The following is a 12720-nucleotide window of genomic DNA, read 5'->3' as shown; positions in this document are numbered from 1 at the left end:
AAGAGGTATGGTCTCAGCTTCTTCAGGGACCAAACCACAGCAAAGGCCTCCCTCTCAATGGCACTCCAACGCTGCTCCCTGGGGAGTAACCTCCTGCTAATGAAAGCAACAGGCTGGTCAAGGCCATCATCATTTGTTTGGGACAAAACTGCCCCTATCCCATGTTCAGAGGCATCAGTCTGCACAATGAACTGCTTAGAATAATCTGGAGCTTTTAGAACTGGTGCTGAGCACATTGCTTGTTTCAGGGTGTCAAAGGCCTGTTGGCATTCCACAGTCCAGTTCACTTTCTTGGGCATTTTCTTGGAGGTTAGTTCAGTGAGGGCTGTCACAATGGATCCATATCCCTTCACAAACCTCCTGTAATACCCAGTCAAGCCAAGGAATGCCCTGACTTGAGTCTGGGTTTTTGGAGCTACCCAGTCCAGAATAGTCTGGATCTTGGGTTGGAGTGGCTGAACTTGGCCTCCACCTACAAGGTGGCCCAAGTAAACCACAGTTCCCTGCCCTATCTGGCACTTGGATGCCTTGATAGAGAGGCCTGCAGATTGCAGAGCCTTCAAAACCTTCCTCAGGTGGACCAGGTGATCCTGCCAGGTGGAGCTAAAGACAGCAATATCATCAAGATAAGCTGTGCTAAAGGACTCCAAGCCAGCAAGGACTTGATTCACCAACCTTTGGAAGGTGGCAGGGGCATTCTTTAAACCAAAGGGCATAACAGTAAACTGATAATGCCCATCAGGTGTGGAGAATGCTGTCTTTTCTTTTGCTCCAGGTGCCATTTTTATTTGCCAGTACCCTGCTGTCAAGTCAAAGGTACTTAGAAATTTGGCAGCACCTAATTTATCAATGAGCTCATCAGCTCTTGGAATTGGATGGGCATCTGTCTTGGTGACAGAATTGAGCCCTCTGTAGTCCACACAAAACCTCATCTCTTTCTTTCCATCTTTGGTGTGAGGTTTGGGGACTAAGACCACTGGGCTAGCCCAGGGGCTGTCAGAGCGCTCAATCACTCCCAATTCCAGCATCTTGTGGACTTCCACCTTGATGCTTTCCTTAACATGGTCAGACTGTCTGAAGATTTTGTTCTTGACAGGCATGCTGTCTCCTGTGTCCACATCATGGGTACACAGGTGTGTCTGACCAGGGGTTAGGGAGAAGAGTTCAGGAAACTGTTGTAGGACTCTCCTACAATCAGCTTGCTGTTGGCCAGAGAGGGTGTCTGAGTAGATCACTCCATCTACTGTGCCATCTTTTGGGTCTGATGATAGAAGATCAGGGAGAGGTTCACTCTCTGCCTCCTGATCCTCATCTGTTACCATCAACAGATTCACATCAGCCCTGTCATGGAAGAGCTTAAGGCGGTTCACATGGATCACCCTCTTGGGGCTCCTGCTTGTGCCCAGGTCCACCAGGTAGGTGACCTGACTCTTCCTCTCTAGCACTGGGTAAGGGCCACTCCATTTGTCCTGGAGTGCCCTGGGAGCCACAGGCTCCAGAACCCAGACTTTCTGCCCTGGTTGGAACTCAACCAGTGCAGCCTTTTGGTCATACCAAAACTTCTGGAGCTGTTGGCTGGCCTCAAGGTTTTTGGTTGCCTTTTCCATGTACTCTGCCATTCTAGAGCGAAGGCCAAGTACATAGTCCACTATGTCCTGTTTAGGCTCATGGAGAGGTCTCTCCCAGCCTTCTTTAACAAGGGCAAGTGGTCCCCTTACAGGATGACCAAACAGAAGTTCAAAGGGTGAGAACCCTACTCCCTTCTGTGGTACCTCCCTGTAAGCGAAAAGCAGACATGGCAGGAGGACATCCCATCTCCTTTTGAGTTTTTCTGGGAGCCCCATGATCATGCCTTTTAATGTCTTGTTGAATCTCTCAACTAAGCCATTAGTTTGTGGATGGTAGGGTGTAGTGAATTTATAAGTCACTCCACACTCATTCCACATGTGCTTTAGGTATGCTGACATGAAGTTGGTACCTCTGTCAGACACCACCTCCTTAGGGAAACCCACTCTGGTAAAGATACCAATGAGGGCCTTGGCTACTGCAGGGGCAGTAGTCGACCTAAGGGGAATAGCTTCAGGATACCTGGTAGCATGATCCACTACTACCAGGATATACATATTTCCTGAGGCTGTGGGAGGTTCTAGTGGACCAACTATGTCCACACCCACTCTTTCAAAGGGCACCCCCACCACAGGAAGTGGAATGAGGGGGGCCTTTGGATGCCCACCTGTCTTACCACTGGCTTGACAGGTGGGGCAGGAGAGGCAAAACTCCTTAACCATGTTGGACATATTGGGCCAGTAGAAGTGGTTGACTAACCTCTCCCACGTCTTGGTTTGTCCCAAATGTCCAGCAAGGGGAATGTCATGGGCCAATGTTAGGATGAACTCTCTGAACAGCTGAGGCACTACCACTCTCCTAGTGGCACCAGGTTTGGGGTCTCTGGCCTCAGTGTACAGGAGCCCATCTTCCCAATAGACCCTATGTGTTCCATTTTTCTTGCCTTTGGACTCTTCAGCAGCTTGCTGCCTAAGGCCTTCAAGAGAGGGACAGGTTTCTTGTCCCTTACACAGCTCCTCCCTTGAGGGTCCCCCTGGGCCCAAGAGCTCAACCTGATAAGGTTCAAGCTCCAAAGGCTCAGTTCCCTCAGAGGGCAGAACTTCTTCATGAGAAGAGAGGTTCCCTTTCTTTTGCTGTGTTGCAGTTGGTTTCCCAACTGACTTTCCTTTTCTCTTGGTAGGCTGGGCCATTCTTCCAGACTCCAGCTCTACTTGTTCACCCTGTGCCTTGCACTGTGCTCCCGTTTTCACACACACCAGTTCAGGGATACCCAGCATTGCTGCATGGGTTTTTAGCTCTACCTCAGCCCATGCTGAGGACTCCAGGTCATTTCCAAGCAGACAGTCCACTGGGATATTTGAGGAGACCACCACCTGTTTCAGGCCATTGACCCCTCCCCATTCTAAAGTAACCATTGCCATGGGATGTACTTTTCTCTGATTGTCAGCGTTGGTGACTGTGTAAGTTTTTCCAGTCAGGTATTGGCCAGGGGAAACCAGTTTCTCTGTCACCATGGTGACACTGGCACCTGTATCCCTCAGGCCCTCTATTCTAGTCCCATTAATTAAGAGTTGCTGTCTGTATTTTTGCATGTTAGGCGGCCAGACAGCTAGTGTGGCTAAATCCACCCCACCCTCAGAAACTAGAGTAGCTTCAGTGTGGACCCTGATTTGCTCTGGGCACACTGTTGATCCCACTTGGAGACTAGCCATACCAGTGTTACCTGGATGGGAGTTTGGAGTGGAACCTTTCTTGGGACAGGCCTTGTCTCCAGTTTGGTGTCCATGCTGTTTACAGCTATGACACCAGGCCTTTTTGGGATCAAAGTTTTTACCCTTGTACCCATTGTTTTGTGAAGAGGCTCTGGGCCCACCCTCCTGTGCAGGTTTTTGGGGGCCTGTAGAAGACTCTTTACTATTTTTAGTTTTGGTTGTCTCATCACCCTTCTGCTGGGGAGTCTTTGTGACCCCTTTCTTTTGGTCACCCCCTGTTGAAGTCTTGGACACCCTTGTCTTGACCCAATGGTCCGCCTTCTTTCCCAATTCTTGGGGAGAAATTGGTCCTAGGTCTACCAGATGCTGATGCAGTTTATCATTGAAACAATTACTTAACAGGTGTTCTTTCACAAATAAATTGTACAGCCCATCATAATTACTTACACCACTGCCTTGAATCCAACCATCTAGTGTTTTCACTGAGTAGTCAACAAAGTCAACCCAGGTCTGGCTCGAGGATTTTTGAGCCCCCCTGAACCTAATCCTGTACTCCTCAGTGGAGAATCCAAAGCCCTCAATCAGGGTACCCTTCATGAGGTCATAAGATTCTGCATCTTGTCCAGAGAGTGTGAGGAGTCTATCCCTACACTTTCCTGTGAACATTTCCCAAAGGAGAGCACCCCAGTGAGATCTGTTCACTTTTCTGGTTACACAAGCCCTCTCAAAAGCTGTGAACCATTTGGTGATGTCATCACCATCTTCATATTTAGTTACAATCCCTTTAGGGATTTTCAACATGTCAGGAGAATCTCTGACCCTATTTATGTTGCTGCCACCATTGATGGGTCCTAGGCCCATCTCTTGTCTTTCCCTCTCTATGGCTAGGATCTGTCTTTCCAAAGCCAATCTTTTGGCCATCCTGGCTAACTGGATGTCCTCTTCACTGGGGCTATCCTCAGTGATTTCAGAGGTGTTGGTCTCTCCTGTGAGGGAACCAGCATCTCTGACTATTATTTTTGGAGTCAGGGTTTGAGGGACCCTGTTCTCCCTAGATAGGACTGGTAGGGGGGAATTGTCCTCCAAGTCACTATCCTCTTCCTCTGAGTTGCCACCCTCAGAGGGGTTGGCCTTTTCAAACTCTGCCAAAAGCTCCTGGAGCTGTATTTTGGTAGGTTTGGGGCCCATTGTTATTTTCTTTATTTTACAGAGTGACCTTAGCTCCCTCATCTTAAGATGGAGGTAAGGTGTGGTGTCGAGTTCCACCACAGTCACATCTGTGCTAGACATTTTGTTTCTAAAAGTTGGAATACTTTTAAGAATCTACAACTGTTTCTAGAATCTAATTTCAAACTTTTAACAAACTTTTAAACTCTAAAAGACAATGCTAAACAGGGACTTAACACACAAGGCCCTAGCAGGACTTTTAAGAATTTAGAAAACTTTTCAAATTGCAAAAATCAATTTCTAATGACAATTTTGGAATTTGTCGTGTGATCAGGTATTGGCTGAGTAGTCCAGCAAATGCAAAGTCTTGTACCCCACCGCTGATCCACCAATGTAGGAAGTTGGCTCTGTATGTGCTATTTCAAAGTAAGGAATAGCATGCACAGAGTCCAAGGGTTCCCCTTAGAGGTAAAATAGTGGTAAAAATAGATAATACCAATGCTCTATTTTGTGGTAGTGTGGTCGAGCAGTAGGCTTATCCAAGGAGTAGTGTTAAGCATTTGTTGTACATACACAAGACAATAAATGAGGTACACACACTCAGAGACAAATCCAGCCAATAGGTTTTTATATAGAAAAATATCTTTTCTTAGTTTATTTTAAGAACCACAGGTTCAAATTCTACATGTAATATCTCATTCGAAAGGTATTGCAGGTAAGTACTTTAGGAACTTCAAATCATCAAAATTGCATGTATACTTTTCAAGTTATTGACAAATAGCTGTTTTAAAAGTGGACACTTAGTGCAATTTTCACAGTTCCTAGGGGAGGTAAGTATTTGTTAGATTAACCAGGTAAGTAAGACACTTACAGGGCTCAGTTCTTGGTCCAAGGTAGCCCACCGTTGGGGGTTCAGAGCAACCCCAAAGTCACCACACCAGCAGCTCAGGGCCGGTCAGGTGCAGAGTCCAAAGTGGTGCCCAAAACACATAGGCTAGAATGGAGAGAAGGGGGTGCCCCGGTTCCGGTCTGCTTGCAGGTAAGTACCCGCGTCTTCGGAGGGCAGACCAGGGGGGTTTTGTAGGGCACCGGGGGGGACACAAGTCCACACAGAAATTTCACCCTCAGCGGCGCGGGGGCGGCCGGGTGCAGTGTAGAAACAAGCGTCGGGTTCGCAATGTTAGTCTATGAGAGATCTCGGGATCTCTTCAGCGCTGCAGGCAGGCAAGGGGGGGGATTCCTCGGGGAAACCTCCACTTGGGCAAGGGAGAGGGACTCCTGGGGGTCACTTCTCCAGTGAAAGTCCGGTCCTTCAGGTCCTGGGGGCTGCGGGTGCAGGGTCTCTCCCAGGTGTCGGGACTTTAGGTTCAAAAGAGTCGCGGTCAGGGGAAGCCTCGGGATTCCCTCTGCAGGCGGCGCTGTGGGGGCTCAGGGGGGACAGGTTTTGGTACTCACAGTATCAGAGTAGTCCTGGGGTCCCTCCTGAGGTGTTGGATCGCCACCAGTCGAGTCGGGGTCGCCGGGTGCAGTGTTGCAAGTCTCACGCTTCTTGCGGGGAGCTTGCAGGGATCTTTAAAGTTGCTGGAAACAAAGTTGCAGCTTTTCTTGGAGCAGGTCCGCTGTCCTCGGGAGTTTCTTGTCTTTTCGAAGCAGGGGCAGTCCTCAGAGGATGTCGAGGTCGCTGGTCCCTTCGGAAGGCGTCGCTGGAGCAGGATCTTTGGAAGGCAGGAGACAGGCCGGTGAGTTTCTGGAGCCAAGGCAGTTGTCGTCTTCTGGTCTTCCGCTGCAGGGGTTTTCAGCTGGGCAGTCCTTCTTCTTGTTGCAGGAATCTGATTTTCTAGGGTTCAGGGTAGCCCTTAAATACTAAATTTAAGGGCGTGTTTAGGTCTGGGGGGTTAGTAGCCAATGGCTACCAGCCCTGAGGGTGGGTACACCCTCTTTGTGCCTCCTCCCAAGGGGAGGGGGTCACAATCCTAACCCTATTGGGGGAATCCTCCATCTGCAAGATGGAGGATTTCTAAAAGTTAGAGTCACCTCAGCTCAGGACACCTTAGGGGCTGTCCTGACTGGCCAGTGACTCCTCCTTGTTTTTCTCATTATTTTCTCCGGCCTTGCCGCCAAAAGTGGGGCCTGGCCGGAGGGGGCGGGCAACTCCACTAGCTGGAGTGTCCTGCTGGGTTGGCACAAAGGAGGTGAGCCTTTGAGGCTCACCGCCAGGTGTGACAATTCCTGCCTGGGAGAGGTGTTAGCATCTCCACCCAGTGCAGGCTTTGTTACTGGCCTCAGAGTGACAAAGGCACTCTCCCCATGGGGCCAGCAACATGTCTCGGTTTGTGGCAGGCTGCTAAAACTAGTCAGCCTACACAGATAGTCGGTTAAGTTTCAGGGGGCACCTCTAAGGTGCCCTCTGTGGTGTATTTTACAATAAAATGTACACTGGCATCAGAGTGCATTTATTGTGCTGAGAAGTTTGATACCAAACTTCCCAGTTTTCAGTGTAGCCATTATGGTGCTGTGGAGTTCGTGTTTGACAGACTCCCAGACCATATACTCTTATGGCTACCCTGCACTTACAATGTCTAAGGTTTTGTTTTAGACACTGTAGGGGTACCATGCTCATGCACTGGTACCCTCACCTATGGTATAGTGCACCCTGCCTTAGGGCTGTAAGGCCTGCTAGAGGGGTGTCTTACCTATACTGCATAGGCAGTGAGAGGCTGGCATGGCACCCTGAGGGGAGTGCCATGTCGACTTACTCGTTTTGTCCTCACTAGCACACACAAGCTGGTAAGCAGTGTGTCTGTGCTGAGTGAGAGGTCTCCAGGGTGGCATAAGACATGCTGCAGCCCTTAGAGACCTTCCTTGGCATCAGGGCCCTTGGTACTAGAAGTACCAGTTACAAGGGACTTATCTGGATGCCAGGGTCTGCCAATTGTGGATACAAAAGTACAGGTTAGGGAAAGAACACTGGTGCTGGGGCCTGGTTAGCAGGCCTCAGCACACTTTCAATTGTAAACATAGCATCAGCAAAGGCAAAAAGTCAGGGGGCAACCATGCCAAGGAGGCATTTCCTTACAATGTTGAAGAGTGTGGGGCTCAGGGAGGAGGTGGAACTCCATAGCTGATCTCCGTAGGTTTTGACAGGTAAAGTGGAAGTCTGACTCTGAGTTCTGCCAGACAGTAATGAGCATATCCATTGTAGGGCCGTTCTGCGGATGACTGCTGCGTGAAGCCTAGAGCAGAGGGTGGGGTGCGAGACTGTGTCAAAGGTGGCCGATAGGTCCAATAGGATTAGGGCTGCTGTGTGGCCGCGGTCGTTGGGTGAGCAAATGTCATCTGTGGCGGCAAGGAGGGCGGTCTCTGTTCTGCGATTGCTCTTGAAGCCTGATTGGGAGGTGTCCAGGATCTTATTGTCCTCGATGTGCTTACGGAGCTGAGCATTGATGGCCTTTTCATTGACCTTGGCTCTGTGCATACTTCCAGTCCTCTGGGAAGGTGGCTCTTTGTATGGAACAGTTGAAGGTGTGTAGGTGTGTTGGCCTTGTTGAAAATGTGGTGAGGACGGGTTTGTAGGGGCTCTGGGGTGGATGCTGGTCATGGTGGTGCGGGTCTCGTCTGTGGTGAGGGTTGTCCAGTAGTGCAGGGTCTGTGATAGTTCAATAGGTCGGATCTGGGTGATTGTTGGAGGGCTCGGAGGGTCTTGGGATCCGAAGCTGTCGTATATGTCTTTGATTCCGGTGGAAGAAGTTGGCTAGCTTGTCACACAGGTCTTGAGATGGAGGGATGCTTTCCGTTTCTGATTGGGGTTTGGCGAAGAGCTCCTTGGTGTTGTGAGTGGTGGCGCTGATATTGTCCTGCAGGGCAGCTTTCCTGATGACTCTGATGAGGTGGTGGTGAGATTTGGTGGCAGCTTTGAAGGCTCTTCCTCCATCTTTTTTCTAGCCCTCTGCAGGTGAGCCTGGAGTGCAGGGGAGAACCAGCTGGTCTTTTTGAGTTAGTGTTTAGCGGAGGTCTTACGGAGAGGTGCTAGGGTGTTGGCACATTCGGAGATGGTGGAAGTTCCTTGCTGAGATGTTAGCATCTGTTATGAGGAGCAGGAAAGACTATAAAGGGTGTTGGAGAGCTGTTCCTCGATGATCAAGTTCTATTTTCTGTTTGGGGCTCGTAGTGTGTGGAGATGGATAGTCGGTGAGGTGATAGTGAAATGGATGCAGTGGTGGTCAGTCCAGTGAAGTGTGGAAGTGTTGTTGACAGTGATGTTGGTGGAGAAAATGGCGTTGAGTGTGTAGTCCAGCGATGTGTGTTGGTGAGGTGACCAGTTGCTTTAATCCAATTCGGGTGAGGTTGCTGACTAGGGAAGCGGTATTGGTGTCATTGCTGTTGCCATTAAGGTAGTTGGGGTTGCTGGGGAGGAAGTAGTTTGAGAAGGTGAAAGCATGAGGAGAAATGATGTCGACAATGAAGTCGCTGAAGGACGCATGCGTGCCAGGTGGCGTGTATCTGGAAATGCTCCATAGAGGGGAGTGTTCTTCTGCATTGGTCGTCAAGCGGAAGGAGGATTTGTTTTATGATGGCCAGGCTGCCGCCTGGGCGTGAAGACTGGTCTTTGTGGAGCAGTTTGTAGTCGCTGGGGATGGCGATGACTGGTGGGGCTGCTGGGTTTGTCCAAGTTTCAGTGAGAAATGCGATGTCTAGGCAGGTGGAGTCCAATAGGTCCCAGAGTTCTACAGCATGTTTGTGGAGGATGCAGCTAATACGCTCCGGGTTGGTTTCGATGGCTCAGTGGCGGGAGGGTCTGGTGCTTGGTGTAGGGTGAGGGTCCCTGGACTGGTGCAAACTGGATTATGCAAGGAGGGCACCAAATATGCCCTTCAAAGCAAACCAGTGGCATGGGGAAGCTACCCCTCCAGAGCCATGTAACACCTATTTCCAAGGGAGAAGGGTGTTGCCTTCCTCTCCCACAGGAAATCCTTTGTACTGCCTTCCCCTGCTTGAGCTGGTCAAGCAGGAGGAGAGCATAAAGCTGTCCGAGGGGCTGCCTGCAAACCTTGGAAGACTGGCTGGAGAAATACGGGGTGGGGGGGTCCTCTAAGGAGCCCCCCAAGAGTACATGGAATCATGCCACCAATACTGCCAATAGTTCTAGGGTATGATTCTGACATGTTTGATACCAAGCATGCCTAGGTTCGGAGTTACCATTCTGTAGCTAGACCACAGGAAGTGGCCAGTACATAGGGAAAAATGGCTTCCTGTCACTTATGAAGTCTAGTGCATTGGAACTGGATTTCGTAGGGGCACCTCTACTCATGCAGTGGTGCCCTCCGACAACTGCACCCTACACTCTGGGCTAGGAGGGCCTACCATATGGGTGACTTACAGTGACCTTGTGAAGTGACCAGCAGTGAAAGGGTGCATGCACCTTTTCACGCAGGCTGTAATGGCAGGTGTGCAGACATAGTTTGCATGGGCTCCCAAGGGTGGCATAGTACATGCAGCAGCCCATGGGGGACCTCTGGTGTAGTAGTGCCCTGGGTACCCAAGTACCATATACTAGGGACTTACAGGGTTACATCAGTATGCAAATTGTGACAAGTAAAGGATACCAAAGCAACCAAATATGGAGGATAGAGCACAATTGTTGGGGTCCTGGTTAGCAGGATCCCAGTGAAGACAGTCTAACCACTCTGATAAACAGGCAAAATGTGGGGGTAACCATGCCAAAAAATGACTTTCCTACATACTGGGTTAGTAACGTTTTTCTTATGAGTGAAATGTGACATGCAGGACCCTATTGTTCTTGAAACCATAATCTGCGAATTGTGTAATAAATCCTGTTTCAGCAGCCAATGCAAAAATTAGTTGTGCTGGGGGAAGCATTGTGGCATACTTCTACCAATGTGTTTGCCTGATACCGTCTTATTAAACCACACATTCATGAGAGTTTGCCCAATTTCAAAATAAGGGGACATGTTTGTTCAAGTCAAGTACCATTTCCAAGAAATCCCAGTCCTAAGTGTAAAAAGATATTCACATATCTAAGCTTGCAATGGCCTTATCTTCTTGTTGTCATTAAGGATAGCAGAGGCATAAATCCTCCTGGCTGGCTTCAGTGTACCAGACCACGTATTATTAGGGCCAGTAGGTGGGCAGGCATCTTAAATACCTTGGCATCAACATTAAATAAAACTTGAAGGCTATAAGATGTGCAGCTTGAGTATGAATTGAAGAGTTTTATGGGGGATCTCCAAACCATTTTAAAGACACTTGATTAACTGAGTCCCTGCCACCTCAGTACATTTTAATGTTCAGTTTTTTATTTTGTAAGCCCTGTGGATTTGATAATGTTTTATACAAACAAAATGTGCCGTTAATCACTGTTCTTCTAGTTATGTCATATTAAAAGCTAATGATTAATAACATTTCAATGTTCTGATTTGGAAAATCCGTTTTTTTTTCCTTTGGTACCATTAAAATCTATTTTCATTTATATCCCATTTCCATTGTACCAAATATACTAAGCTGATAATTGGCTTGTCCTTTGTTTCCTAATTTGTAATTTTTTTAAATTCTCAGTTGGAAACTGGAAACGTGATTCTCAAATATCTAGTGGCACTGGGTTTGAAGGTCCAAGCCGGATGCCACAGGATATGCAGCGTGGAGGCATGCCTCTGGAAAAAGCATTTGGAACCCAGAAGCAAGAACATTGGAACCCTCCTTTGTATGGCAGGGAGAGCAACAGAGGGCTTCAGACAGATTCGTTAAGGATGGAATCCATGCCTTGGAAACCGGCACAAACTATGCCAACAGCAACTGCAGCTGCTTCCTTGCCTGATGATAATGTGGTTGATATCTTGGAAAACTTTCTAAAGCAAAGTTTAAGTCAAGAGGAGCCAAACAGGTTTGGTGAAGGTGAGTCTAAAATGACAAAAGCTATATGTTAGTTTGGAATGTATAATATAAAGCAATGGTAACGGCTGGCCAAGTCAACTATGTTGGAAGTAGTTCACCAGCTTTTGCTCTGTGAAAGAAGGAAGGAAAGTTTTGTAGTGCACTTTGGCTGTTGTCTCCTTCACTTCTGCACACTATTGCTTATTAAAAAGAATATTTGAGTAATGCCTGACAAGAAGGTAGTAAGGCACATGCATTAGGCTAATTACAAATAATTGTAAATTGCTGACTCTATAGACAGTATGAGGCAGCACACAGAGTGCTAATGGATGCATTGTTAATTCCATGTCCTGCCACTGCCTTCAGTCTATTTGGAAATCCCTTCCAGCATAGTCAGATGGAGCCACCAGCTCTAATGCATTGGATCTTTCATATACTCACATGCTTGAATCAGCCCCCATCATCAGGATGGGACTGACCTGTACATTGAAAATTAAAAAAGAGTTAAAATGCTTTAAACGCAGCAAAGTGTTTATCTGTTAAGACATCCACCGAATTTGAAACTACCCAAACTTGAGCCAGTGAAGTGAGTGTGGGGGCGTAAATGGGTGAGGGGGGGACAAACACACACCTTTCCCCCTCCTCCAACCCCCACAAACCCCCCACCCCACCCACTAAGTTCTGTGTCCAGGAGTTCCCCCGGAAGGGGATCTACCCTGAGCTTCTAAAACAAGTTTGTTTAGATGCTCAACATCTTATCACATTTCATGGAGTTCAGCCAGCCCTAGTTTAAGCTTCACACAATTGCGAGTTGTTTATAGGCAGAGGGAGGGATTTATTTGTTTTCTAACCCGTAGGAGGTACCATTGCAGACAAGGAGAAGAGATCGCTTTTCAAAAACAGTTCAACCTATGTCTAAAGAAAGAGCTGTTCGGATGACCTGCACTTAGTCACCAGCCTTTATTTGGGATGATTCCGCTCTAAGTGTGTCATTAAGCATTTCCAAAGGTGATGCAAATGTGAAAGTATGTGGAAGCTACAGAACAGAGCTCTCAATTTAAAAAAACATAAAAATAAATGGAAAATCAAAGGTTTCCTCAGAAAAGCTGTCAAAATGGCCTCTGAAAAGCCTGCTCAACAAATGCTTGCAAAAACAGTTTTGCTGAGGTTCTGATACTTTGCATGGGCTCCCCATGGGTGGCATAATACATGCTGCAGCCCTGGTGCCCCAATACCCTGGGTACCATATACTAGGGACTTACAGTGGGACACCAGTTTGCCAAATGTGGGGTGTGTGTGGTCCAAGCCAGAGAGCTGCTAGTACTTTGCCAAACACCAAAGGAATCTCCCTTGGAGCAGACTCTGCTTGTGAAGGCTAGTACTTTAA

The 12720-nt window shown here is 48.1% G+C and overlaps 1 protein-coding gene across 1 annotated transcript in view; it reads left to right on the top strand.

Annotated features, from left to right (window-relative positions):
* Window positions 1-11128, top strand: part of LOC138280199 (tol-Pal system protein TolA-like) — a 689969-nt gene extending 678841 nt beyond the window's left edge. Inside the window, exon 20 of the mRNA XM_069219461.1 lies at window positions 11019-11128. The gene's annotated coding sequence lies outside the window, so the exon portion shown is untranslated. The remainder of the gene's footprint in view (window positions 1-11018) is intronic.
* Window positions 11129-12720: the final 1592 nt, after the last annotated feature.

The sequence above is a fragment of the Pleurodeles waltl genome, chromosome 2_2 (assembly GCF_031143425.1).
Source record: "Pleurodeles waltl isolate 20211129_DDA chromosome 2_2, aPleWal1.hap1.20221129, whole genome shotgun sequence".
In the NCBI taxonomy this organism is placed as follows: domain Eukaryota; kingdom Metazoa; phylum Chordata; class Amphibia; order Caudata; family Salamandridae; genus Pleurodeles; species Pleurodeles waltl.
The sequence above is the reverse complement of the archived record's forward strand: the minus strand, read 5'-3'. Positions and strand labels throughout refer to the sequence as shown.